The 27,994-nt window shown below is 44.6% G+C and overlaps 1 protein-coding gene and 1 non-coding gene across 3 annotated transcripts in view; one reads left to right on the top strand and one right to left on the bottom strand.

Moving 5' to 3' along the window:
* CAMK1D (calcium/calmodulin dependent protein kinase ID) overlaps positions 1-27,994 on the bottom strand; it is a 375,375-nt gene that overhangs the window by 205,528 nt on the left and 141,853 nt on the right. The gene's annotated exons all lie outside the window — the stretch shown is intronic.
* Positions 20,658-20,730, top strand: TRNAT-CGU (transfer RNA threonine (anticodon CGU)). Its single transcript has one exon. It is a non-coding gene; the product is annotated as a tRNA-Thr (tRNA).

Below are 27,994 nucleotides of genomic sequence, written 5' to 3'. Positions count from 1 at the left end.
GAAGACAGAAATCCTGGAGGATGCAGATTTGGGGGAAGGAGGGGCTCAGGGCCAAAGACCCCTGGGGATTATATTCCAAAGAAATAGTCAGAGCTAGAAGATGAAGAAAAGGTTTGGCAAACAGACTGAGGACAGTGGTAGAAGGCAGACCTCAATGCCTATTGCATGTCCACCTCTTTCATTCATTCATTTATTCAACAAATGATTATTAAGTGCCTGCTATACGCCTGTCCTGCAGATGCTGAATGGACACCAATCAGGCCTGGAATGAACAAGCTTCAGCCCAGAGGGACAGAATCATAATCACATGATCATACTGTGCAGAAAAATTACACGGTGCTCTAAACCGGGTTGGTAAACTACAGCCAGAGGCCCTCCACTTGTTTTTGCAAATAAAGTTTTATTGGAACTCAGCCCATCCTCTCTCTTACATATTGTCTCTGGCTGCCCCCACATCACCACAGCAGACTTGAGTAGTCACCTGTATGGCCTGCAAAGACTAAAACATTTACTACTGGGCACTTTTCAGAAAACATTTTACAGATTCCTCCACCCCCCGCCCCCCCCAGTCTAAGAGAATAAAATGGGGGCCCTAATTTTGACTAGAGTTTTGGAAGGCTTCCTGGAGGAAGTGACATTTAAGAGGCATCTGAAAGATGAGGAGAAATGAGGCAGGCAGAAAGAAGAGTGAAAGGGCTCTGTGTGTGTGAAGGCCAGAGCTGGACAAGAGCTTGGCATGTTCAGGAACTGTGAGGGGTGAAGCACACACAACTAACTGAGCTGGAGTGGTGGCCCCAGGATTGCCACCCGTCATAGCAGCAGCCAGCAGACACCGAGTGGTTACTACGGGCCAGGCTGTGTTCTCAGCACCGTACACACATTAACTCGATTTCTTAAAGGGCCTTACAGGTCCCATGTTTGAAAATGAGGGGCTTACAACTGCATTTGTGTAGCACTTCACTTAAGATTGAGGAAATGTCAACTGGTCACATCAGAGAATTGAGAAGTGGGACTGGGCTGAGAGACTCTTGAGAGGTCCCAAAGCCTGTCCCCCCACCCCTTCAAGCATGGCCTTGTCACTGTCACAGAGCAGAGGGAACTGACAGACAAGGTGGTCCCCAAAACAAGACAATTTCATCTCCTCAATTTAATTACATACTGACCTTCAAAAGAAAGATACCCCCAACTGGTAAATAATGAACCCTTTTTGTGATTTCAGGCCTTAAATCTATACTGAGAAAAATACTGGAGAATAAGAAAATCCTGATTTTCAAAATGAGAAAAGGAAGGATTCCAGAAAAGAAAAGGACATTGCCCTCCTCACGACATTCTAGAGATGTTACTAAAGGGAAGTTTTATGAACGCTCAGAGAACACTGAGGGGCCGACTGGGAGCCATGCCAGCCTCCTGTCCCGTCTTGGCAGGGTGAGCGGGGTGACAGGTCAGAAGAATGCTTCATGATTTCAGCCAAGGTATCGACCAAGACTTTCTCACACATTCTTTTGATAAAGGAGAGACAAATGGGCTTTAAAAAAAAAAACCCTATTATGCAGAAGTATTGCTGTCTGAACAATCATCACCAGAGAGAACACTGAAGTTGGCAGAGCCCGTCTTCTTTGTGGGGTATCCTGTGTGTGAGCACCACCCACCCCAAAGAGAAAAGGAAAGGCTATTCACTGGGAGCTTGCGAGACCAAGGCAGCCAGCCATCATCGCTGGCATTTGACAGAAACTCAAAGCAGGCCAGGGTGGAAAAGCTTTGTAGTAAAAGAGTAGGGGTGGGAGGGCTTCAGGGATGCCCTGACTGGATGCCGTTGGCACGGGGAAGCTGGTGGTGAGCTGACAGGAAGCGCACATCCTCTGTGATTGGTTTGGAGGAGCATATTGGGCCTTATCAGGCTGGTCCGAAGTTGGAAACAAAGACAAAAATTAGGGAAGTGTCAGTAATTGATCAAGTCCTGGCCATTTGGTCCAGCTGTCACAAGGGTTACTGTCTGGCTCCCTGGACTGGCTGCTGAGATTAAGGGTTAGAGTTCTAGTGTTACACCTGATCAGGACACTATCATTTGTATAACCAACTTCCCACCCACCACTGCTCTGTATCCAACATGAGAGAACACACAGACTGTTCAGGTCGCTTTCCTTGAAAGAGGAATGAAGAAATTTTAGGAAATAGACAGAAAAACAAGCAATTAATTAGCCCCAAATTGAGAAGTGATAAAATTAAAAATCAATTATTTTTTAAATATCTTCCCCAAGGACAATCAGGGGCATGAAGACTGATGAGATTTGAATGTACTATACCAGTTAGCTAAAACAATTGTCAGCGATGCTAGTTTATGTCTAATCAATGTATGAGTAAGGTGGATGGCTGATTCATCGACCTTGGACAAGTCACTTGATCTCCATCAGCTGTAATTGCTGATCTGTAAAATAAATAGGTTGAATTAAAATCTCTCAGGTCCTATATGGTTGTAAAATTTTACAGCTCTGTGATTCTGGTCTTTTATTCTCCATGCAAAAGCTTTACGTCTGCCCAGTTGGATATATTAATTCATTAGGAGCTGAATTTGAAAAACAAAACAAATCATACCGATGTTCAGTAAAAGTTCATTCATTAAACATTAATTATGTAACAATAACTGTGACTAGAACACTTTCCTAGTAGCCATGGGAGAAACAAAGAGAAAAGAGACCTAGAGCTAAAGGACTATTGTTGAGAAGTAACAATACACACACAATTGAGCAGAAACATAGTATTCAGTGCCCTAAAATGATACAGAAAGTGGTACAGAAAATGACAATTACTCTGGATACTCTGAACCAATGGCTTCCCTAAAGGTTGTAAAAAAAATGATCAGCTAGCGGTTATATTTTTTAGCATATTGCAATTTGCAAAGAATTTTCATTTGCTTTAAGTTTCATGTGCTCCCATTCCTTTTTTCCCTCCCGTGGGCTTTGGAGTTTAGCACATCAGAGTTATACCATCACATCTCTACTGCAAAGGGCACTTAAAAGGAGGGTTTATGCCAGAAGACTGGCAACTCTACATTTTACAGGATGTTCTGGCCAGAGAAAACCCAGTCTCAGAAATTACTGAATAACTTCAATGATGGGATACAAATGTTCCATGAGGCTGATTTGCTTTAAAGTCCCCGTTCCTAGGAAGTGGTAAATGCTGAAAATTGCCATTTCCTGCTGCCCTCCACCCCCATCTGAAGCTACTCACAGTGCTGGGGGGTAGGATTTTAAAAGACACAGCCTCATAACACTAGAATGCCTTACGTTATCACCCCTCACTGTCAAGGCGGGGCTAGGGGAGATTTTTCAGTGGCCCCCTCCTGGCTGGGGAAGCCTGATCTTTAATGTTTGCACCTCTGTGGCCGCCATTCGAAAACGCTTCCATTTTCTCCAATTTAAGAGAAACATGAAAATCACAAAACGCAGTGTGCTTTCTACCCAGGAAGCACAGCCAGTGCCTGCAGGCACGCTTTGCAAACTGCCTCTAGACCCCAGTGAACAGGTCAGCCCCTCTTAAAGACCAAACAATTCTGGCTTACATTTTACATTCTGTTCCCTAGGGAAAAAACAGGTACAAAAAGAGACATTTTAAATTGATACAACTCTCTCAAGTTTAATGCAGAGCATGAATTACTTCTTAAACAGCAATTGAGAATGACAAATTGATTGTCATTTGTGGGGATGCCCAGCTCAATGGAAAGGCTTTCTTTTTCTATTACTTCCTCTCTGGGGTGAAAAAGAGGGTTTTGCAGGTGCATGGGGCGGGGGTTGGGGGGGTGGGGGGGAGGCTGCACCCTGGAAACAGGAAGTTCTGGGAAACCAATGGCCCCTGGTTTGTCAATTACCAAAAACAAGCACCCAAATACTGACTCAATATTTACTAACTCTGAGGAGGAATTTGGAGGTCCCACCTGATATTTACCACAATTATCCATAAATCCCTACACAATTAGCAGGCACTTTTTGAGAGCAGTGTTTCTCTTTGTTTTTCTGCAAACTCTCATGGGTGTGCCTCCTATTAAAGGCTGTGACTAAACGCCCTTGGGGAGGATGCTTAGGCAGGCAGCCAGGGCGTCTAATCATTTTTCTTATCACACTCACCATCTTCAGGTGGCCAAACCAGCTCTGGGAATCTTACAACACGTCGGCAGAGCTCCGTGCCTCGCAAGCTGTCACCCATAGGCGAGATGCACAGGCACAAAGGGCAGCTGAGATCCCCAAATACGCCTGGCCAATTGCAGTAAAGTACTGAACTACCCACATTTTTTCATTCCCTTTGGAATAGTCACATATTTTATACATAAACTCATTTCAACACTACTTAGATGTGAGCTCCTTTCCTTAATATTCATGTCTCCTGCAAAGCTCCATGTAAATATATCCTTTGGAAAACAACAACTAAGAAGTCACTGTGAAAAAGCCTGAAGCCAAAATCTTCAATAAGTCAGCACAATTTATCCCTGAACGACACAGGTTTGAACAGCATGCGTCCACTGATACACAACTGTTTTTCAATAAATATTGTAAACATATTTTCTCTTCTGTATGATTTTTGTTAATAACATCTTCCTTTTTCTACCTTACTCTAGTGTAAAATACAGTATATAATACATGGAACATACAGAATATTTGTTAATTGACTGTTATGTTATCAGTAAGGCTTCTGGTCAACAGTAGGCTATTAGAGAAGTTTTAGGGGTGCTAAAAGTTATACGAGTGTTTTTCACAGGGGTCAGTGCCCATAGCGCCCACGTTGTTCGTGGTCCACTGTATATCCTTTCTACAGCATAACCATGCCCCACTGATTTCGTGTTTATTGATGACAGGGCCATACATCTATCTACAAAAAAAATCTAGAGATGCTAAGGCAAACCCAAATATCCTCTCTTGAGCAACAAATAAGAAAAGGAGGGTGGAAATGCTTTTCTAAAATGCTATGTAAAGATGAACTGTGCTATGACAAGAAGAAAATGAACTCCATAGCAGCCTACACAGCATGCCACTGGCACATCCCCACGGGGCCCTCACCACTCTTGCCCTCCTGGGGTCTCAGCCCTGGGAGTTTTTTTTTTTTTTAAATATTCATGTCTGGACCTCGGTCCCAGAGATTCTGATCTAATCGATGTGGAATAGGCCCTGGTGGTTTTCATATGCAGCCAGAGTCTAGGACCACAGGCTGTAATCAAAGCCAACACATTACCTTCATCCATCACCTAGCCTTGCGTGCATGCAGACAACTAAAACGCCAATATGTTGCTAGCTCCAAATCTCCCGGAATTTTGCCTGCAGGATATTATTAGAGGGGCTCCAAACTGTTGTTTGCGCCTGCTTATTTTGGAAGTCTGTGTGTATTTTAGGAAAGCGGTCGTGGGCTGGCTACTCTCTTCAGTTGTTCCTTATTCATTTTAGGTTATTTACCATCACAACCTCTGTCCGTGTTGCACAGAAGTCTCTTTTCCTTTAAAAGGAAACCATCAAATGAGAGCATGGTACTCAGAGATCATGTCCAATTAGACGATTTACAGAGGAGGAGACTACAGCCAGGAGTGAATAACATGAAAACAGCCAAAGGTAAGATGCTCCAAGTGAGAGGGAACCAAGGAAACTGAACCACACTCCAGATTTTCTGGTAGGCGGTGGGCTTAATACCAGCCTCTGCTGGCAGGTAGCTATCTGGCTCGCTAGCAGCCTCCCCATGACTCATGCTCCTTATCAGTGAAACAAGAGAAGTGACTTAGAACAGTAGTTTTCAGATGCTGCTCTCTGTGCCAGTATCCACGAGTTCTCACCCATCAGGGATGGAATCAGAAAAATAAGTACGAGGGGAAAGGGTGGGTTTGGGGGTTTGTTTTTATTTTTTGAGTAAAAGACTTTATTTTGATATGGCATCTTTCCTGTATTTTTGATGATGTCATTAGGTTGGTGCAAAAGCAACTGTGGTGTTTGCAATTATTTTTAACCTTTTAAACCGCAATTACTTTTGCACCAACCTAATAAATGTATTTCTTTTGTGGAGTGATTTTTCACAATAGATTTAGTTGGTATGGATATGTGTATACAGAATAGCTGCTCAATAAACATTTCCTGAATGGTTTGCATACATCCTGAACTGAAGTGAAAGTTCTTAGACACACAAGTAACTGCATCCTGTGTGAGGCACTGAACCCATCTTCTAACCAGAAAGAGCGCAGCTAATGCCCTTTGGCAACCAGCCACCGGTCAGTATATCAAAGAAGAGGGATACCCTTGCTTTATCCACAATATAGTTCAATGGATTGTGTTGGATCAGTGAGTCAACCTTAGGCCATTGTGAAGGCGAGTGAAGGGGGAAAAACACTCCTTCCCACCATATGTGTATATCTCTTACTCTGTCGATGCGTTTGCTCCCCTTGTGTGTTCTGACACACAATAGATACATCTATTGAAGATCAGGAAGAAAGGGGCTGAGGTAAACGAGATCTCACCTGAAAAGTGAAGTCTGGGGGCGGCGTCACCTGGTGCATGGGATGGGCCCTCCAGAGACAGGAAAAAGTGAGAGAGTGCGAGTGAACAAGGAAAACGAGAGGAAACCAGACCTTTCTCTCTTGGCCTAGATGTTAAGGGGTCTGTGTCCCCGGCATTTTCCTTGCAGATGGTGGGTGAGAGACGGTATCAGCAATGTGGGAACCAGGAAGCCAGATTCACAGATGGACCCACATGGACTGGACAGACCCCTGGGCTACTAATAGCAAAATATGCCCCTTGAAGGACAGCGATATCTTGATTCACGGAACGCTCTGTATCTAATTTTTTTCCTTGTGATACCCGAGCTTTCGGTATTCTCAGAAGTACCACAGGTAAGCAAAGGAGAAGAGACCAAAGAACACTGTTTGCCTGTGTCTGGGCCTGCATGTAAAGGGGCAGCAAGAGAAGGTCATGCCCCTCGGCACGAGACCCAGAGCTGCAGGGGCAGTTGTGCTCAGGCTCCCTCTCTGTAGTGGGGTCTTCTCTTGGAAGTAGCTTTGGTGAGCGGGTACTATCTTTAATAAGCGAGTCAGACTTCCTAACAATATGAAGCAAACTTTTACTGCATCAATTCTTTCGAAGACTTCCTTCGTTATTTTACATACATCCTGACTTTCAAATATATAGTTGGTCTTATTTTCATAGCCTTGGGCTCTTTCATCTACCACTTGGAGTCCCTGAAAATGGCACCCACTGGGGGACTCCAGCTGCCCCTGGCCCTGTCCCACAATTTCCCTCCCCTGGGACATAGGGACCTGGACGGTGGCTTTCTTAGACAGAGACAGCCTCGAGCACCGAGGAGGCCTCTGGCTCCAAGGGCGTTAGGAGCCACATGGACAGTGAGCAGTCTGTGAGACTAGGGAGGAAGGAGCCCCTGCACAGCTCAGCACCAGACAACTTAACTCAGGGAGGACCGAGCTTCAGGGAGAAGTGTCAGTGACAGAGCGTTCAAGCAACTGTCACATGTTTAGGTGTGCATCTCACTCCTGTGGGTTCAAAACAATGTGAGCACTTCACAAAGCGTTACCAACAGCTCCCAATGCAGCACAGCCACCAGGGTGTGCTGCATCTCTCCAGGGGCTGAGGTCCTCCTGACAAGGCCCTCCTCAGGGAACAGGGACTTGAGAATTGAAACTGCAAGCAGGACCGGGTCCCGAGGCCTCTGCTGTGGTGACAGAAGCATTCCTCTCCAGAGGGATAAGATTGTGCACTTTTAATTCTGGCTCCCACATGTGGCACACAACCCTGGAGGGGTGCTGGCTTCACAAGGATGCCCCGCTTTCGGGGCGCAGCCCCATGAAACACCAAGATGGGGCCCCAAGGGCCACAGTTATGCCATGTGAGCCTGACCACATCTGCTCCATCCAAGGGTAACTCCTGACCCAAGACGGGTCTACGCTGTCCCAGGAATCGGCACTTTGAAAAAGTAGAGACAGACAGACAGATAGACATATGAGAGGGGTGCGACTTATACCCTAGATAGAAGAGCGTGAATTCCTAAGATGACATTCCGGGAACAAAACTGTTTGCCTCATTTTTTTTTTCCCTTTGCTTGGCTAAGATAAACCAGTATTCTCCCAATAAACAGTTTTCGCTTACGCCAACTGGAGTTCATTTTTTTCGCTAATAGAGAAATACTGCAGGTTTGTGTTAGGCTGCTACTACTAAAAATCAGAGTAGAAACAATTTAAAAGATATTTAAAAGATTTATCACAATGTGGTCAGAGTCTTCATATAGGTTTTGGGGGAGAGAGCCAGTGTGTCCGTGATCCACAGTAGGCCTTCCACGGTGTTGGAGTCTGTCAGTACTCGCAGAAGCTCACGTTCTGAAGTGCTACGTCCATGAGACCACCTGTCAGAGCAATGGCCCTGGGAAAACCCTCTCTCATCACAGGCTGGAAGAAGCCAATGGTGCTGGTGGCTCACCTGCCACAGCTGGCCCTCAGTGAGGACTCCTGCCAGGCGTGGCTCTGAGCGTCCACTCGCTGAGAGGAGACGTCCTCAGAGCAGGACACAGGCTGTTGCCCTGACGCCTCAGGCAGCCCTCAGAATGACCCAGATGGCAGGTCACTGATGACCGGCCGTGGCGGTACAGGCTGACCGCCAGGGTCCTCACAGGCTCTACATTTGGTCACCACATCGGAGAAACAACAGCAGAATGTGTTTCTGGTGAAAACTGTGCCTGAGTAGTGACAGGCACTTTCCATTGTAATGTTCGGATCACTCTAACTCTGGTTAGTACCATCAGGCTCACGTGGTCCTTGAAAAGATTAAAAACTCAAGCAGAAACGCTCCCTAAATGAGAACGCCCACAGCATGGAGTCCCTCAGGAACACAGAGACCCTCAGACCGCTCAGCTGCTGACAGCACCAAAGGTCCTGCTGGGAAACAGCCTCACCTTGGCTGGTTATTTTAAACACATCTGATTAGAAATGGGGTAAGCTATTTTAACAATGGTAAGTATCAAACCACATGCTTGCCAGAACAATTTATCTTACATTACATGCAAAGGAAACACCAACTCCTGTCATCGGAGCTGTCATATTACAGAGCCACTGAGAAATAGCCCATCCCTCCCCCTCTACAATGTCCCAGTGTGGACTGTATGTTCTGACGTCTCCAGACAAGATACTACATGCCCTCATTCCAATAATAGACAGCCTTCTCCTGACAAGAAATTGTTTTTATCCAACTTCAATTTCATCTGTGACTTCTGAGGGAGTTCAGAACATGCTGCCCCAAAATACATCATTCTAACATATTGAATACTTTGAGTTAAGGACATATTGAATATTATGAGTTAAAAACACCAAATACAAGAAAAACATTCTGACCTACCCTCTTTTTCTTAAAAGCAGGAGATGAAATTCCCATGAGAAAGACGTCCTCTGGATACCAGAAGGAAAGTAACATTCTTACCATCAAGGACAAGAAGTTGAGACCAAGAGAATTCTATGCAAACAGACTTGGGCCCCTCTTTGTTCAACCTGATAGGAAAGCAAGCAGGTTTCAGCATTTCTTTGGGTCTTTGTTCCTTATGAAGCCTGCTGTGTGGCATAAAACTTGTATTAACGAGATTTGTATGCTTGTCTCCTGTTGATCCATCTTACGTCAATTTCACTCTCAGGCCCCAAAAAAACCCTAAGAGGGTAAAAGAAAAAGTAGCCTCGCTACACTTCTGTGTCCTAAAGCCCCACATCCTGATCCTCGCCCAGCCAACGACAAGTGGTGAACTATGGTTGTTTAATTTCTCTGGAACTCATTATGTTCAATGTAAAATTATTGCGTCTATGTATTATGATTCTAAATCTTCAAGGCCTTGAAAAGAAAAAGCACAGTTCCCCCACAGAATGCTGGCCACTCAAGTACAATAATAAATATATGTTAACGAATGCCAGTGGTCAGATTTCTCCAGGTAAAATAATACCAGTTGCTTCTGGCTCTCCTCCCAGAACTTAATTTCCAACCTTTGGCCATTCTTGTGGCCCCGCAGGGAAGCGTCCCCAAGCACTGTCGCATGCTTTTCAGGCTAGTCCCAGGACAACAGCACACGGTGTTCCATACTTCACCGTTCTCTGTCTTCCTAGCGGGGCTACTCTGCCTTTCCACAGTCATTTCATTGATTTACATTCTGTCCTTCACGTACAAAGTGAAACTGGATCTGGTTAACAAGAGCTGTTTGAAAATAAGGCTTCTACGGACGAAGTACATGTCCCACTGACACCTGAAACAAAGTTCTCAGAGGAGTTAATCTGTAGCTAATTCAATACTTGCAGAGTCACTAGCTTTCTATACCAAGTACTGTGACATGGAAGACAAGCTGCCAGCCCCAGCAGGCTCTAGTCTTTCAATGAAGCTATACAGACACACACACACACACACACACACACACACACACACAATATATACATTGTTATGTACATATATAATATATATACACATTAATACGCATACACACATTTATATATATAGTTTGACTGCATTGGCACAGCCTAGATTTCCAATTCAGAAACATCTGTTAGTGAAATTACTTAACAGATCACATTGATGAGCACGTTGTAGCCTTAAGAATTCTCTAGAGACAGAGAGGCCAGGCTCAGGCAGCCAGGTTTGGATGGCTAAACTTCGGGATGCCCCCCTCACTGAGGAGTGCTGGCTCTGCCAACAGACCCTCGAAGGTTTTAGGGGCAATCTTTGCCTCCTCCGAAAATATAGGATCACTGGATTTTCTGCTCAAAGGAAAATAGCCAAGGAGACATAGAGAAAAAGCAGAGAGCAGACACCTTTTCAAATGCTTCAACCTGAGCAAAGGGGAAGCATAGTAGACTGAGAGCAGATAAGAGTGCTTTTTTGCTCCAGGGGGAAGAGCTGGACGTGTCATGAAAGACACAACAGGAAACAGACTGACACCCAAATATGGACGTCAAATATGAAGGCAGACCAAATGGTTTGACTAGTGGCGAGCCATTCTTTCATGGAGAGAGTGAGATGACCAAAGATTAGTTGGCCTTCGTGATACATGATAGATGAGAAAAGGCAGAGAGTGAAGGCTGCTGCAATTGTCCAGGGATACGGTGATGAGGAAAGCAGGAAAGGAAGAGAAAGACACAGGAAAGATTGCGCAGGGCCTTACAGTCATGGACATAGGAGGTGGAGCCCGGTGAGGAGTCTCTCCTGGAGCTTAACCCTTGGGCACACCGTGCTCTCCCACCCTCAGGCTGTTCGGCTCTTCCCTGGACTCCTCTCTACCACACACACCTGGCCGGCTTCTGCTTGTTCTTCAGGACTTGGTTCACAAGACAGTCAAGTCCCTTTCCCTGGGCTGGGACCCCTTCCTGTGGTCTCCAAGCATCTGCCACTTCCCAAAGAACTGTGGTCTTCCACTTGCTGCTGGGCTCCACCCTGGGCTGCAAATGTAAGGCTCCTGTCTTACTCGACTTTGTAGCCCCCATATTCACAAATCGTGTGTGTGTGACAGAAGCACGATGTCAGGAGCATGTAGTGGTCTGAATTCTGGTCTCTACCGTGGGACTGAACTGCTTCACATCCCATCTTTGCACTTACTACCTAGATGGCCGTGTGAACGTTACCCAAACTCTGTGAGGTCCAGGGTTCTCATGCATTAACTATGGAGGATCACAGCGCCTTCTCGGTGCTTCTGTGCTGGTACAGGACAAGGCACAAATAGGGAGGCGCTGGCCATGGGAGCTGCTCAGTAAGTACAGATTAATACTGCTATTAGCATTCAATCAAGATTTATGAAAAGGATGGAGAGAGGGATAAATAACCCGTGCAACCTGTCCGGGTACACGGAGAGATCGAGAGTCCATCTTTTCTTAATCAACGGGAATTGATCCTTTGAAAAGGCTATGACATTTGGCAACTCAAAATTAACTGATGGTTTTAGAGGAAACAGCATCAGTACAACGGCTGGGCAGAAGCTGCGTTGTAAAGGGGTTGTGACGGAGTGGATTAAGTGAGGAGGTACAGCAATCGATGTAGAAACACTATTTAAAGAAGTTTAGTAGCGAAAGAAGGCAAGAGGAAGGGGAAGAAGAAAAGGAAGGAGAAAATAAGGGGCATTCTGAAATCATCAAAATCGATAGCGTGAAAGCCACTGTTCTAGATCTCAGAACTTGAGAAAATATACTGCTAAACATATTAAGTGTTTGCTTCATTTCATGCATCTTAAAAACCCAGACTATAATTAAGACCTACCTCAGAGGCCCAAATTTTTGTCCTAATGAGCGTAATGCATCGTGGTGCTGCTAACCATAACACACCGTCATAATATTCATCTGTGTCTACGTAAACCAGCCCTGGGGAACGGTCGGTCCAACCTGTCCGTTCCCACCACAGCCTCGCGCCTCCCTGCCCGCCGTCCCCACCACAGCACATTGCTCAGCTGCAGGCATCGCTAATTCAAACAAGTGCCATTTTCTCTTCCCGTACTGCAGACCTGATGGCTTTCAGGCCTGGCCTCGTTTCCCTCAGGCCTCTGGGGTCACATCCATTGACTCTGTCATTAGCTATCCTGTCGGAGGAAAGAAAGATGTCCCATGAACAGCACTGTGTCCCGCCACCGTCCTCACCCTATTTCTGTCAATGGTCACAGCACTTTTCCTGTCACTAGAGTTGAAATCTCACTTCTCTCAATCCTTACCACCCAGAATAGCAGAGATTCAATGTATCTTCCTCTTCGGTGTCTGAGGTGAGGTCCGCAGGGTTGCTAGGGCCCCTCCCCTGTGGCCAGGATGGAGTCACACCCCAGGCCGTCTCAGTCTCTGTTCTGGTGGCTCTGACCCGCCTTCACCTGCAGCCACCTCAGCAGCTGACGCTCATCTTCCCATCACTCCTTCCCCACCCCCTCCATGCAGCATCCTGCCTCGCACATGAAGTAAAGCCACGCAAGTAAGCAGCTCTGTGCTCTGAGCGTCTTCCCCGCTCCTTCTCACTTGTGTCTTCTCACCCACTCCAGCCACACATCCAAACTCAGCCTCCACTTTTCATCTCTTTTCTGTCTATGAATTCCAGCTGTTCCATCCAGAGGTGTTTCTCCATCCCCACCCAGGAAAAGCCCGCCCATCCTTCAAGGTCACTTCAAAGCCACCTTCTGACTCACCAAGTGCCTAGTTTGGCTCCTTCTCTGAAGCCCTCATCCAAGCCCCCGTCCCTCCTATAGGGGCTCAGGCCACCATTATGCACACGTGGTGGGTTCTGGGGAGGCTCCCTGTCCCAACCACCAGCACTTGAGGTGTGGACAGGGTTTTGTTCATTTTGAAAGTGTACAGTGATCAATAAGGTTCAACAAATAAATCTGTGAATTCAGTTCAAAATACTGCCAGTGTCTTTCCACAAGGTAGTTGAGTCATTGAAACTTGAGAGACATTAATAGTGTTTTTTCATATTTAAAATTCTGTAGAGAAGCTGTAAACCTGAGAGACAAAGCACCTCAAGCAGAATTTGTTTTAAAACAATAGGGGAATGTCTGTGGGATATCATTCACACATTTCCCTCTGCAGTCTACATTTTAAAGAGAGTATTACATGTCCCATCCAAGAAGAACTGACAACAAAACTGGAAATTCTGGGCCAATTCCAACAGAGATTTAACATATTATATTGAAACACTTTTCTTTTAAGTTTTTAGTATTTTTAGTACCGACTTCCATCTTTGAAATGAAAATAAATTTGCCACTTTCAAAACATTTTTCTTAGGATACATGTACTTATGTTTTCAAAACACTTGAAGATTCTATTCAGTCATGGAAATAAAGTATTTTTATATTTATTAAGAGGGACAAGAATACATATTGTTCCTCAACCTTCCCTGTTGTGAACTTGGTATAATTCAACAAAAACATACTCGTATGAAGCACCTACTATGTAGCAGGGATTTTGCCAGGCGCTAGAAATACATTTGGAGCTCAAATATCATCCCTCTCCTCCAGGAGTTTTCAATGCAGTGGGAATAAAGACAAAGCAATGGGCAATTACTCTCTATTGTGATGTGTTACGAGAGAAGAAACTACCAGATGCTGCCTGAGTGCATAGAAGGGGCAGCTGTATCATCTTAGTTTCCAAAAGAAAGTTTCCTAGATCAGGGTTTCTCAAAGGTAAGTGTGCGCACAAATCACTATGGGGTTCGGGCTGCATGTCCTTATTCAGCGGGTCCGGCCCAAGAGTCTGCATTTCTCACAGGCTCCCTACAGATGCTGATGCCGTGGTCTGTGGACCACACTGAGCAGCAAAGGGCCCAGGAGTCTGGACGCCCCATGAGGCCAGACCAGTGCCGAGGAAGTGTATCCAGGCAGAGGAGATGATGTGGACGTGGCCAGAGGGAGCCCACATGCTACTTGCTCCTTTCCTCATGTATCTTAAAGGGGTAAGTGAAGGGAGGGGAAAATAACTTAAAGGCTCGGAAAATATCAACAATCTTGGAAGAACGACGCATCCCTCTGAAGTAGATTTCAGAGTAATTAGAAGATGACAAGTCTAAATTATTCAAAAGTCTCATCTAGGAAATATTTTTAAATGGGAGTTATTTCAAGTACTTGTAGAATCTTAAACCTACAGTGATCCTGGGTCGCTGTCACATCTACTTAGGTGAAAAGGTAAAATTACTACCAACATTTAGCACACTGGTTTCAAGAACTTTAAAATATTCATTTTCCTAGGTAAATTTTATAATTCCTTCATAAGTGTTTTCTAGTCCATTGTATGCTCACCACACAGTTTTTAAGAGCACTAGAAAATATCATTTTTTTTCATCAGATTTGTATGGAACCACAAAAGACCCCGAATAGCCAAAGCAATCCTAAGAAAAAAGAATAATGCTGGAGGTATCACTCTCCCTGACTTCAGCTTGTACTACAGGGCAACAACATTCAAAACAGCAAGGTACTGGCAGAAAAACAGACACATAGACCAATGGAATAGAATTGAGAATCCAGAAATAAACCCACATAAATATGGACAGATAATTTTTTACAAAGAAGCAAAAAACATATAATGGAGAAAAGACAGCCTCTTCAATAAATGGTGCTGGCAGATTGATAAGCCACATGCAAAAGAATGAAACTGGACTGCTATCTGTCACCATGTACCAAAATTAATTCAAAATGGATCAAAGACTTAAGCATAAGACATGAAACAATAAACTGCATAGAAGAAAACATAGGTACTAAACTTATGGACCTTGGGTTCAAAGAGCATTTTATGAATTTGACTCCAAAGGCAAGGGAAGTAAAAGCTAAAATAAATGAATGGGACTATATCAAACTTAAAAGCCTCTGCTAAAATAAATGAATGGGACTATATCAAACTTAAAAGCCTATGCACAGCAAAAGAAACCATTGACAAAACAAAGAGGCAACCAACTGAATGGGAGAAGAGTTTTGCAAACAGTGCCTCTGATAAAGGGCTAATATCCAAAATACACAAGGAACTCATACAACTAAAAAAAAAAAAAAGCACACACAAAAAAACAACAACCCTATTGAAAAATGGGCAGAGGACTTGAAGAGACATTTCTAAAAAAAAGAGGACATACAAATGGTAAATAGACATATGAAAAAATGCTCAACATCACTAATTATCAGAGAAATGCAAATAAAAACCATAATGAGATATCATCTGACCCCAGATAGAATGGCTATCGTCAACAAAACAAATAGTAACGAGTGTTGGAGAGGCTGTGGAGAAAAAGGAACCCTCACACACTGTTAGTGGGAATGCAGACTGGTGCAGCCGCTATGGAAGGCAGTGTGGAGGTTCCTCAAAAACTTACAAATAGAATTACCATATGACCCAGCAATCCCTCTCCTGGGTATCTACCCAAAAAATTTGAAAACATTTATCCATAAAGATAAGCGTGCTCCAATGTTCATTGCAGCTTTGTTTACGGTGGCCAAGACACGGAAACAACCAAAATGTCCTTCGATAGATGATTGGATAAAGAAGTTGTGGTATATATACACAATGGAATACTATTCGGCAGTAAGAAAAGATGAAATAGGACCATTTCTGACAACATGGATGGATCTTGAGATTATAATACTAAGCGAAATAAGTCAGACAGAAAAAGCAGAGAACCATATGATTTCACTGATATGTGGTATATAAACCGCAAACAACAAAAGAACAAGACAAACTGAAAGAACAAAAACTCAGACATAGGCAATAGTTTAGTGGTTACCAGAGGGTAAGGGGGAGGGGGACTCTAGAAGAGGACAAATGGTGTCTAATATATGGTGGTGGAAAGAGAACTGACTCTGGGTGGTGAACACACAATTTGAGATATAGATAATGCATTACAGAATTGTACACCTGAAAACTATGTAACTTGACTAACAATTGTTGCCCCCAATAAACTTTAATTTAAAGAAAGAAAAAAGAAAAGATCAATTTCAACTAGATCTGTACAATAAGATTTTATATAATAAATGTAGTAGGTACCATTCAAAAAAAGATACAATGAAAAAAATCAAAAATATTGATGTTATGGGTTATTTCATTTTTTTAATTATGCTTTATGCAAGTAATTTAATGTAGCTCATTATTGCAAAAGGAAATTAAGTGTCCACACTAACTGAACACTTGAGTACAGAGAATACAGGCGTCTGAAATATATATTCTGAAAAGTCTCGTTGCCATCTGTTCACCTAACTCAGCAACAATATTGTGAATATTCAGGCATATTTCTTGCATTAGTAGTTTCTTCAGAACAAAGTTTCATTCAGAAGTTTGTACTATACTGCTTGACACTGTTATCATTATAAAGAAAAAAAACAGTCATTCTAAATTATTTTTTCAAGAGGGCTATTATTGTTTTGGAAGTTACAATGACTGAATAATAATTAATAATAATAGTAATAGACTTAATAACTTAATAGTGATTGTCCCCAAACTGCTGGAATGAGCTATAGCATAATGTCTGCATAAGGAAATACTGTGACACTTAATTAAACGACTATGTTTTGGAAAGTAAAAACTCCTTGCCATAGCCCTCCAGGAAATTATATTAACAAGCAACCTTTTTTCTGCTTTACTGAGGTATGAGTGATAATAAGCTGAGATACTCTTCATGGGTCAAATTTAGCTTACTGACCTATTCCTACAATCTTCTGCAAGGTTTTAAGCAATGAAGCACTCCAAGAAATAAAAAAAGAAAAAGATGGGAAGAAAGGAGGGAAAGAGAGAGGGTAGGAAGAAGGGAGAGAGAAAAGGAAGGAGAGAGGGGAAAGAAAGGAACTCTGGGCCCAAGAACAAGTCAATCAAAGTTTCCACCATTCTATTGACATTTTTGAAGATAACCTGAGTAAAAGCAGGTGGGGAAGTTTCCAGGGTCCACCTACAATGTGTTCTGAATTCAACAGAAAATGGATCCTTTATGCAGTTAAACAGCAAGATGCACCCACAGATAGATTTGCCTCCCAAGTTGTGATGTTACATGGGAGCTCGCTGACAGCGGACCCAAGACCTGAGGCACTCGCTCCACTAAATGTGAACTCTGCAACCCTCATGGCCACCCTCCCAGGGGCAGCCTCAAGTGGCTCTGTCCCAGACGGATCCTACCAGGATCAAACAAACAAACACAACAACACACCAGGCACTCGCAGCTCGGGAATGGGGTTTGGATTTGTGGAAACACAACTCAAAGAAGCCAACTGAACTCCACCCAGGGAAGCATTCATTTTTTTTAAATGGCTGCATTATCCCTTTGCTCCCCAGCATGGAGACTCACTAGAAAGAATATCTAATCCTTGAGTGAAAACTTCTTTCTGTAAGTTTACTTTTATACCCAGAAAAACTTACATACTGCATGTATACAAATTTGGCACTGAAGACAATTCCATATCCTCCTGAGCAGGTGGGTTTATTCCATAAATAGTACCTTTCCTCAGTGGTTAACTGCTCAGGGGCTTCCCTGCCCTGGCCACCCTCAGGATGACTCACTGTCCTCCAAACCCACTCTGATGTCCCTGACAGTATGTGAGAAGGCAGCCCTCCCTTTGTTTCTAGAAAGGTGCAGAGAGGGCAGAGGATCAAACAGGACCAAGAAAGAACAGGAAGGGCTTGGGTATTCAGCATGCCTTCCTAGTCTGTGGCTGCTCGGGTAGAGTGGAGAATGTCTCCCTGGATTAGGGCCTCTCCCCAGAGTAGCACTTACCATATTTCCACATTAGTCCACGGTCCATAGCTGGCTTCTTCCTACTGTACCTCTGAGAAGTGGTATCTCCACTCCTTTGACAAGAAACTTGCACAAGGACCAATGTCATCAAACACACCTGAAATGGGAATGAGCATTCCCAATGTTTCATCTTTAACACAGACTTTGAGTGAGGCTGGCCTCTGAGCTCCTTTGTGGTGAATTGCAGAGAACCGGGGAAGGGGAAGCGTGGGGCAGAACACGATAGCAATTACAGCCTACAGCAGCACTGCATCCCCAGAAGGCAGGCGGAGGAAAGAACAGCACATCTCATTGAAATCACCAGGGGAATTTGGAAACCAGATTTGCTACCCCATCCTGGAATCTGGCCAACTACCCGGGCAAAGCCTTTACTCCCTGCCACGCATACCAAGGGTCTTGCAAACATGAGGAAGAGTTCTTTTCCTGCATTCTCCTGCGGGATGCTGTACAAGAGAGCTAGTGTGGTTATGTGGAAAGAGCTCTAAATTAGGAGGCCAGAAACCTCATTGTGACTGCACGTCTGCCGGAATTAGCTCTGACCTTGAGCTAGTCACTTAACCTCTCTGGACGTGGTTCTTCGTCTGGAAGTCAAAAGACTGGACCAAGCTCTCTAAGCTCCTTGTCCTGTTCTAATGCTCTGTGACTAATGTTAGAGATGGCAGGCAGTAGGAGAGACAAGGAGAGCAGCAGCTGTCATAGTTTTCTTCAGCAAGGAAAACAGTCAAACTGACATCTTCTTGCCAACTCTGCAGCTAGACTGGGGATGACAACCGCAGTTCCCTCTCCACTGGGTGAGGCCCGCCACCTACTTCCCTGCTGCTGGCACAGCTTCCTCCACCAGCAGGGCTTCCCAGGCCCCCAGAAAAGGGCACCCCACGTGGGGCTGTGTGACTGACTTCTGGGAAGGCAACTTCTCCTCATCCCCAGTGTCTGACAGGATGTCCTCCGTACACAGAATAACAACACAAATAGCAAACACTTGGAGAACCCACACTGTGTGCCACGCACTGTTCTAAGTGCCATGCATGCATTGGATCTTTAATTCCTACAAATATGTGAGGCAAGTACTAATATCATCCCATGTTCTTGACAATGGAGGCACTGCGTTGAAATAATCTGTCCATGGTCACACAGCTTGTACGGAATATAGTTGGATGAAAACTTAAGCCGGCTGCTTCTCGGGTCTTCACCAGTGTTGTAGGCCACCTCCCTGATGGCAGTATAAGACAGGCAATTAGGCATTTGTTCTCTCACCGTTAACGGGCACCCCTGCCATGCAGCGGGCTGTGGCCTCCAGGAAGATTATGTGGCCCTGTCTTAAAGGGACAGCATGGAGACACAGGTGGGCAAGTCACAAGGGGACAAACAGACCGGGGTCTGACTTCCCGCTCTACCTGTAACTGCTTATGTGGCCTCTGGAAATGTCTTACGTAAGTCCCAGCTCCTCATCTGTAAAATGTGGATAATGGTATCTACTTCATAGTTTTATTGTAGCCATTACATAAAACAATGTGTGTAGAAGTCCCAGCTAGTTTCTAAATTATGACAAAATGAGGCTATCCATATTTAAAATCTCAAAGGATAGATAAAAATTGCTCCAGGGACTAAGTTGGGACAACAGGCTGACTTCTGATTTTAGAGTTATCAGGCTATTAATTTAATTAATTGACACCTATTTCTATTAATCTATTGATATCGAGTATCTACTGAAACCTGTTGACATCTATTTCTTATTATTCTTTGGGAGTCATAAGATTTCAGATTCCTATCAGTTTATCCTAGAGTGCCCAAAGTTCCAACAGTGGTTTGCTAACAGAAGGGAAGGCTGGGTCCACCCTCAGAGGTGGAGAACAGCTCTGCAAGTGAGAAGCTCCCGCTGTCTCCATCACTCACCCAAGCGCACTCAGCGCCTCACTTTCTCCGTCCATGAAATGGAGACCACAGTTCCTGTCCTTACCGCTCGCACAGAGATATTCTGAGCTCTTACTTAGCATAATAGGATGAGAGTGGTAATGCCTGACATTTGCATAATTCCTAACCCTGGAGCATTTTAAAGTTAAAAAAGGTTTTCATATGCCTTATTAACTTGTTTAAGTAATTAGCAGGTTTTCACAGCCATGACAGCATATTTACTAAATTAGGCAAAAAGAATTTTTCGCTCTTCAGTGGAAAGACATAAAACAAAAATTAAAATGTGTATCTACGTATGTATGTACGGGTGTATATATATATACGTGTATTATACACACACTGTGTATAATACATGCATATATACATGAATTTAGCATACCAGTTCTGTAGCCTACAACAAGAAAGAAAACACCACATCTATCACACCACTCTATTTGTTTACAAATATCCTTACGTGTGTCTAGGTCCCCGGTGATACCTACCACATGTCTGAATCATGTAGTCAACACTATTTTTTAAATATTTCTGGGTGGCCCGTTGGCTCAGTGGTTAGAGCGCAGCGCTCGTAACACTAAGGTCGCCGATTCAAATCCCACATGGGCCAGTGAGCTGCTCCCTCCACAACTAGATTGAAAACAATGACTTGACTTGGAGCTGATGGGACCTAGAAAAACACACTGTTCCCCAATAAAAATTAAAAAATATATATTTATGAAAGAAAAATGCAAATATCTAAAAATGGATCCCATTTATCAAATGCCATGCAGCTACTATGTTAGAAATGATCCCTTTGATTGTGTGTTTCCTAAAAACTTCAAACCAGTCACCTCAGCCTCTGGCCTCACTTTGAGGGGGAAAGTCAGTTACACAGCTTGAAAACAGTAACTGTTCACCTACCCAAATGATAACCCTGGACTCCAAGTATGTAAAATAAAATGTATTCACCAAATTATATGTAATTTAAAGTAGATAATGAGTCATAAACACAACTTCACTGAAATCATTCATCTACCCATATAAATAATGCCAAAACCATGTCGAAAACAGAATCGACACAACCGAACAGAAAAGAAACTTTTCATGTATCTTTATTTCTTTTTCTGTTATTGCCCAACACTGTCCAACTCAGGACTCCCTGTTCCTCATCTCTCATGTTGTGTGATCCTCCGGTCTAAGTTACTGACTTTTAAGGAATACCAGGCTATACGATATAAATACACTTCCATTGAAATCATTTAAGTGCAACTTGCATAAATCATTACCTAAGTACATTTGCAGGAGAAGGGGAAAACATTTGCCAAGATGTATTATTAGAAGAATTTAAACCACCAGCTAATCCCCACAAGGGCTGCACTCCCAAGCACATAGGCAGATGAGACGACAGGGAGTTAGTATATGGAATTAAGCACACAAATAACTGACACTCTTTCTAGAAGTGTGATAAAACACACTGTTTCTTCAACTACCCTAAATATCTGCAGAGACATATATATATAGCATGAAAAGTGGCAGGAACAGCCAGACTAGATTTAAGTCTGCTCTGTTGCCATAGGAGAATCATCTTCCCCTCATATCTGCCTCCTCTTCTAGAATGCCCCATATTGGCTGATGGACTTGCCATCCTCCGAGTCACCAGTGAGAGAACTGGAACTCAGCATAGATTTCTTCTTGACTCCAATGCCTCTTTGCTTAGTGCCCAAGCCCAGTGTTTCTAACCTCCTTACGAACACTTCCCACCCATCTCATCATTCTCATCATGCCTTTAATCCAGGACTGGGTTCAGGAAATCCACAGAGACCTCAGAAAGCAGACCTCTCAGTCAGAGACAGGAGGGATACAGGTAAACCTGGTGCCACGGGATCTCAGAGGGAGGGCCCACTTAGGCAGGGACAATCAAGGGGGGTATCCTGAAGGAGGGGGCGTCTCCAACTGAGGCTTAGCCTGCTGCAGCAGGAAGGAGAGGGCGGGAGAAGCAGGACCTGACTTGTCTGTTCAGGAATCATCTGTTCTTTTCAGGAGAACAAAACTGAAACAAGGGGTGGGGGTGGGGGGCGGGGTGATCACTAGCCACCAAGATCACACAAGATCACAAAGCAGGGGCTTGTTTGTTTACAAAGGAGTTTGGATTCCACCAAGCATGTAACTTTGTGCAATTCAGGCGGAGGGAGTTAACATCAGACATGCATTTAAACTCTCATTTATGTCGTGTTTTGGACCAAGGACTGAAGACAGGGAGACAAAAGGTTCCATGAGAGCCACACTTAACACACAATTTGGGAAGCAGAACCCATAGACAGAGACAGGCCCCAGAAGTTCATGGTCATAAGACAGATAAACCCACAGGCCTGCTCAAGCTAGTTTGAACATCCTGTTTTGTAGGAAGGGCTACTACCAATTCTATTTTCCTCCCATTCTTGGAGCTCTGTAAGTAACGCTCAAGCAACTGACAGAACGAATAAAAAAATGCAATAATTCTAAATCTCAAATCAAACCAAAAATGTTCCTGGATTACCTGCTATGGACAGAGCACCTTGTGAAGACTGCTTGGAAGAACCAAATGCATCCTTTCTGGGCTGTAAGGCTGCATTGGCATCAGACCAATTTCGTCTCTTGTACACACACACACAGTTAGAATAAACACTGACCACCAAACGGGGGTCCGAATGGAGCTGAGTTTACTGTCTGCCTAGGAGGAAGAGGCTCCTTGCTCCGGAGTCAGATCCGCAGGGCTCCCAGAAATAGGGAGGCTGAGGTACGGAGCCACAGAGGGGACGGACACCAAATCAGGCAAGGTCCTGAGGTCAGGTCTCTGGGAGGGCCGCAGGGAAGAGGGCCAGCCCTTCTCTATGATGCCAGGCTTTCCCACTAGGGCCTCATCTGAACAGGTCCAGGATGGGTTGTGGCAGCTTTGCAGTGGCCCTGGGGTCCTCCAGTAGACACGCCCACATGTGCAAGGCTGTGACTTCAGTCACATACATACATAACATGACAATAACCACCACCAAATAAGTGCATCTCTCATCCCGTTTTACTTGAATTGCATGTTTTGTTTTGTTTTGTTTTGTTTTCTGAAATGAAAGGAACTTCCAGCAAGGATTTTCCAGGACAGCCAAGGGTTCTAGGATCATAAAATATATACCTGCCTCCCTATTTGTTATCTTATGGCCTTTTGATCATTACTCTTCACACTTCCTGCCTGCGTCCTTGATTCCAAAACTAACTTTTCAAAAAAAAAAAGGTGTCTCTATGTTAGATCGTCATCTTCTGAGCAGAACAGACAGATCCTTAAAAAGCTGTGCTGGGGCCTGAGAAACTCACGTATCAGCTTTACCACTTAGCCATTTTCAGTCATTGGAAAAGAGGTTTTTTCGCCTTGAATTGATGAATTCCTATTGAAGCGGATGTTTCTCTAACACACACAATAAACTGGCAGTGATTTCAACACGTGAACAGGGCCAGCCTGCCATCAGAACAAAGCCGCGGGAGCAGGAGCAAGCCAGATCTAAACGAGTTAGTCTACAGAGAAGACTTCCCGGAAGGCTGTTACTTAATGCAAAACCAGCTGTCCTCTCCTTTGGGTGGGTGCTCAAGCCGCTTTCCCTCAGATTAATCTGCACTGAGAGGAGTGTGTCTGGTCCAAGAGAACCAGAGAACCAAGCTGCAGCAGGAGGGCCCAGGCGTCCAGCGTGCTGACTCACTCACTCTCCCTCCAGAGGGCCCAGCCCCAATCACACTTTCCACCATCCAGCCTGTCCTGGGCCTTGGCCACAGGGAATGCTGGGCTCTGGCGCCAGCTGCCCTCAGCAGCCCTGCCCGCTTTCTGATAGTGTGCTTGGTGCCAAGTCGTACTGATTTGACCAACCTCGACATCAGCCTCAAAGAGCCAGGTTCTTGGTCTTGAACCCAGCCAGTGGCTGGTGCCTGCTCCTGCTCCCCACTGATGGGACGGTGGGCTCACGTCAGTTCCCCTCTTTGATAATGAAATCCAGCTCCTCTTAGTGGAGACTCTCACCTAAAGGAAACCTGTCTGGCTGGGAAGAGGACGGTGGGGAGGGGAGGACGGGGTGGTGGTGGTGGCGGCAGTGTGTGTATGTGTGTGTGTGTGTGTGTGTGTGTGTGTGCGTCTACGTCTTTCCACACTCCTAGACACATAAAGAGTAACTTCACCCCTGAGAGGTGAGACCAGGAGACATGGGCCCTAGAGCAGCCGTTCTCAACATGGAGCTGGCTATGTGTTAGAGTCACTGGGGGAGAGTGTACTTTGTAAGCTTCCAGTTCGACCTCAACTGCTCTAGGATGGGGCCTGGGCATCAGGATGTTCTGAAAAGTATCCCCGGTTATTTTAATGGGCAACCAGGGCTGAGAACCACGGATAGAGAGAAAAGGGCAGTCTCCCTCGTGTACCCAGATGAAGGAGAACACAGAATTTAAAAGCAGTTCCTACCCAGGCCCCCTTCCTGAGCAAGATAATCTCGGCAGCCTACCAAGGAACCATTAGAACAGCATGTTGAGTTCTGGTGCCATGTTTCACTCAGAGAGTGCCTCTTTAACCAGCCTCACCCTTGGCTTCCCCAACGATCAAGAAAACAGCTACTCCAGATTCATTCATTTTGCTTCTCTCGTCTCCCATTTTCCAGCTTTCTGCATCTCCTTCTCTATTCATCCCTCATTTAAATGCAGACCGCTTATATATTTGTCTTTCTCCTTTTCCAAAAATGCTTTATGTATTGCCTTGAAATTAGGTTTGTGTAGTGTCTGCCCTGTCAGTAAGTAACAGCACAGAAACGATAAGCTCTATAATGTAGGCAGGTGTATAATGCTGATGATGTGCTATTCCCTAATCCATAAAATGCTCCATGCCCGGGACTGGAGCTAACCATTCCGCGGGGGCATGCTCATGCTGAATTTTACAGATCCTGCCCCCTGGACACCAAAGTCAGCCCAGCAGCTCTCTGTGGCTCCGCATCTGCCGCTGTCATGCTCGCCACTTTTTATTCCATCTGAGTTTCCTTTAATATCTACTTATCAAGTAGAAGACTCATTTCGGAACTATTTTCAGAGCAAGTATAAAGACATCCTGAAGGATATATTAGATATATTACTTCAATCCAATGAAATACACAAATCTCTACCCTGCAATAAATTCAGCACGTATAAGGGCAAGCAGTCTCTCAGATGGGCCTATTTGGATGAAAAATAGCGTGGACATAGACGAATGACCAGGGACTATGGCAGAATTTGGAATAAATCAGGTCTCTTTGGGAGCCTGTCTACAATGATTTACTTACGAAAAGTATCAAAGATATTTTTTTGATTTGTGTTTCAGAAAACTTTGACATCCAGCAAGCCTCAATCACAGCTGAGTTCCAGACCTTCACAGTCAAAGCTGGTCTTTTCCACATGGTCACCTGCAAGACCCTCAAACTCAGCATGTCTGCATCAGAACTCATCACTGGCCCCCCTGTTCTGTTTGGCTTTTTTTAATCTCAGTTAATGAGATAGTTATCCACCCAGTTATCCAATCAGAAACCTCGTAGTTAGCCTAGAACCCTAACTCCCCTCTACCCTCTTCCCACTCCTCCCAGAGCCCTACGTCCCAGAGACTCCATGTACACACGCTCCTATTTGTCTCTTTCATCCCAACCCAGAGCTTCTGTTTTAATGTGTTGCCTCCCAGACTCCTCCAGAGATCTCTCCAGAATGTTCCATCTGTACTGAGTCTCACCCCTCCCATCTATCCTTCTAAGTTCTGCCACAATGATCTTTATGAAACAATCCTTATCATGTTGTTCCTCTCATTCAAACCCTTCAATAGCTCCCTACTGTCTACAGGCCAAAGCAGGGTATACAATCCCCCACAATCCAACCTCTCCAACCTCAGGTCTCCTTTGTCTCACCTTCAACCCTAGACCCCCGTCCCATGGTTCCCTGCACACCAGCCAGCCTTCCACCTCCTTACCTCTGCTTGTGCGCTGTTCCTTCTGGTTGAATTTCCCTCTGCCTGTCTGTCCCCGGCAAAATACTCTCATTGTCTGGATCCACCTGCTCCACAAAACCTTTTCTCATGCCTCACCCCAAAGAAAAATCTGGGAAGCCTTGCCCTACAGGCCCTGGTCAGGCTTCTCTCACAAAATCTACACGTCACAATTTAGTCAAACTGTGAGCTCCTGGAGGGCAAGAACTGCATCTTCTGTTTTCAATCTAAGTGCCTAAAAGTGCTGCCTAATGCATAGGAATTTAATAGATATGATGTGTTTCCCGAAAATAAGACCTAACCGGAAAATAAGCCCGAGCATGATTTTTCAGGAGGACATCCTCTGAACATACGCCCTAATGCGTCTTTTGGAGCAAAAATTAATATAAGACCCGGTCTTATTTTCAGGGAAACACAGTAGTTAAACGAATGAATGTTTCAATGATGGCATTTGAACTGTGGTCCCAAAACTATTTTATTTACAACTCAGATATTTTGCTTTGGGCTACTTATGATGTGGAGCTGCCTTTTATTCCAGTTCGAAGTCATTTGCAGAGGCCAAAAGAAATAAATCAGTACAGGAGGTAGATCACGTTCTTATCCCCTGAGAAATCATTTCTTTGTTCTTTATTCCTGAATGAAGGGTCACGCTTCAAGGCATTCCAGCAGCTGATAACATGAAACTAATATCAAGATGAGTTATTCCCAGGCCCTGGCCCTCCCTGTTTTAAGTGCTCTCTCCTTGAACATGAGGATTATCTGTGTGAGGCACAGAGTGGAGACACTAATTAAAGCAGAATGACCATGACATAGACCAAAATGGCATATGAAGTCTGCATCCCTGCCCCCTGCCCACGGAGATGGAAAAATACACTGAGAATAAAAACTGACTTCCCAGGCTTTGTGGCTTCGAAGCCCAGGAGGGAGTCACATTAAAAATAAAGGCAGTATTCTCAGTTCAGCAGTGGGCAGCCCCTGTGCCCCCGGAAGAACCTCTAGAAGGCTCTGGGCCCACCCAGAATTCCATCTAAAATGGCGAGTATCTGCAACGTGGCTAGAACTTAACACCCAGGAAAAGCCCTCTCCTCCAAGTGCTGATTTCATATTGGAAAATGAGCGATTTAAACAAATGTTTCATTAACATACTGTTTTCCTGCATGATGCTAATCGAGTAATTTGTTTTCCGCAGTTCTCGTCTATCGAATCATTTCATGCAATCCTTCACAGGACAATGTGAAACTCTTTGGGTCCCTAACAGGCACTCCAGGGAACATAGAAACCATCCAAACAACCAAACAAACAAGCAAAAACCCTTCCACTGCAGAGCTACACAGGCCCATTTGTTCTGAAACACACATCACATATGCTGCAGAACAGGACACACTCTCCCGACCCCCTCAGAGGGGCTGGATTTGTACTGCTGGTAGCAAAGCGTCATTCGGTGGTCACTGTGGGTCCCCGAGACAGAAGTGGGAGGGGTGGGACGTTCAGGAAGAATGTGGGGGTGTAACATTCTGTTTTGAGGCCCTACAAGGCTTGTTCCCGTTCTGTTTTGCTTATCTGGACAGGACTCTTGGTCTGCATTGGTTCCAAACCCCAAAAATTTCAAGGATATTTCTAACATCTTTTATTAATAGAAGCTCTTAAAAATTACATAGCAGTGCTCAGACGTCCTCCAGACTGGCAAAAGCAGGTACCATATAAGGGTTTGTTCCCCCAAACCTTGTGAGACACAGGGGGGTGGCCTGATCGTGACAGCCACCACATTAATGAGAGGTCATTTTTGGGGGGCTCCAGCCACCTCAGCATGGTTCTGTGTGTGCCATTAGCCGCAGGTGAGATGGTTACTTGGTTCTATCACACCTGGGGAGCAAAAACAAAACTCAATGAAGAG

Source organism: Rhinolophus ferrumequinum, assembly GCF_004115265.2.
Source record: "Rhinolophus ferrumequinum isolate MPI-CBG mRhiFer1 chromosome 5 unlocalized genomic scaffold, mRhiFer1_v1.p scaffold_110_arrow_ctg1, whole genome shotgun sequence".
In the NCBI taxonomy this organism is placed as follows: Eukaryota; Metazoa; Chordata; class Mammalia; order Chiroptera; family Rhinolophidae; genus Rhinolophus; species Rhinolophus ferrumequinum.
Note: the sequence above shows the minus strand (reverse complement) of the source record. Positions and strands in the feature narration are given on the sequence as shown.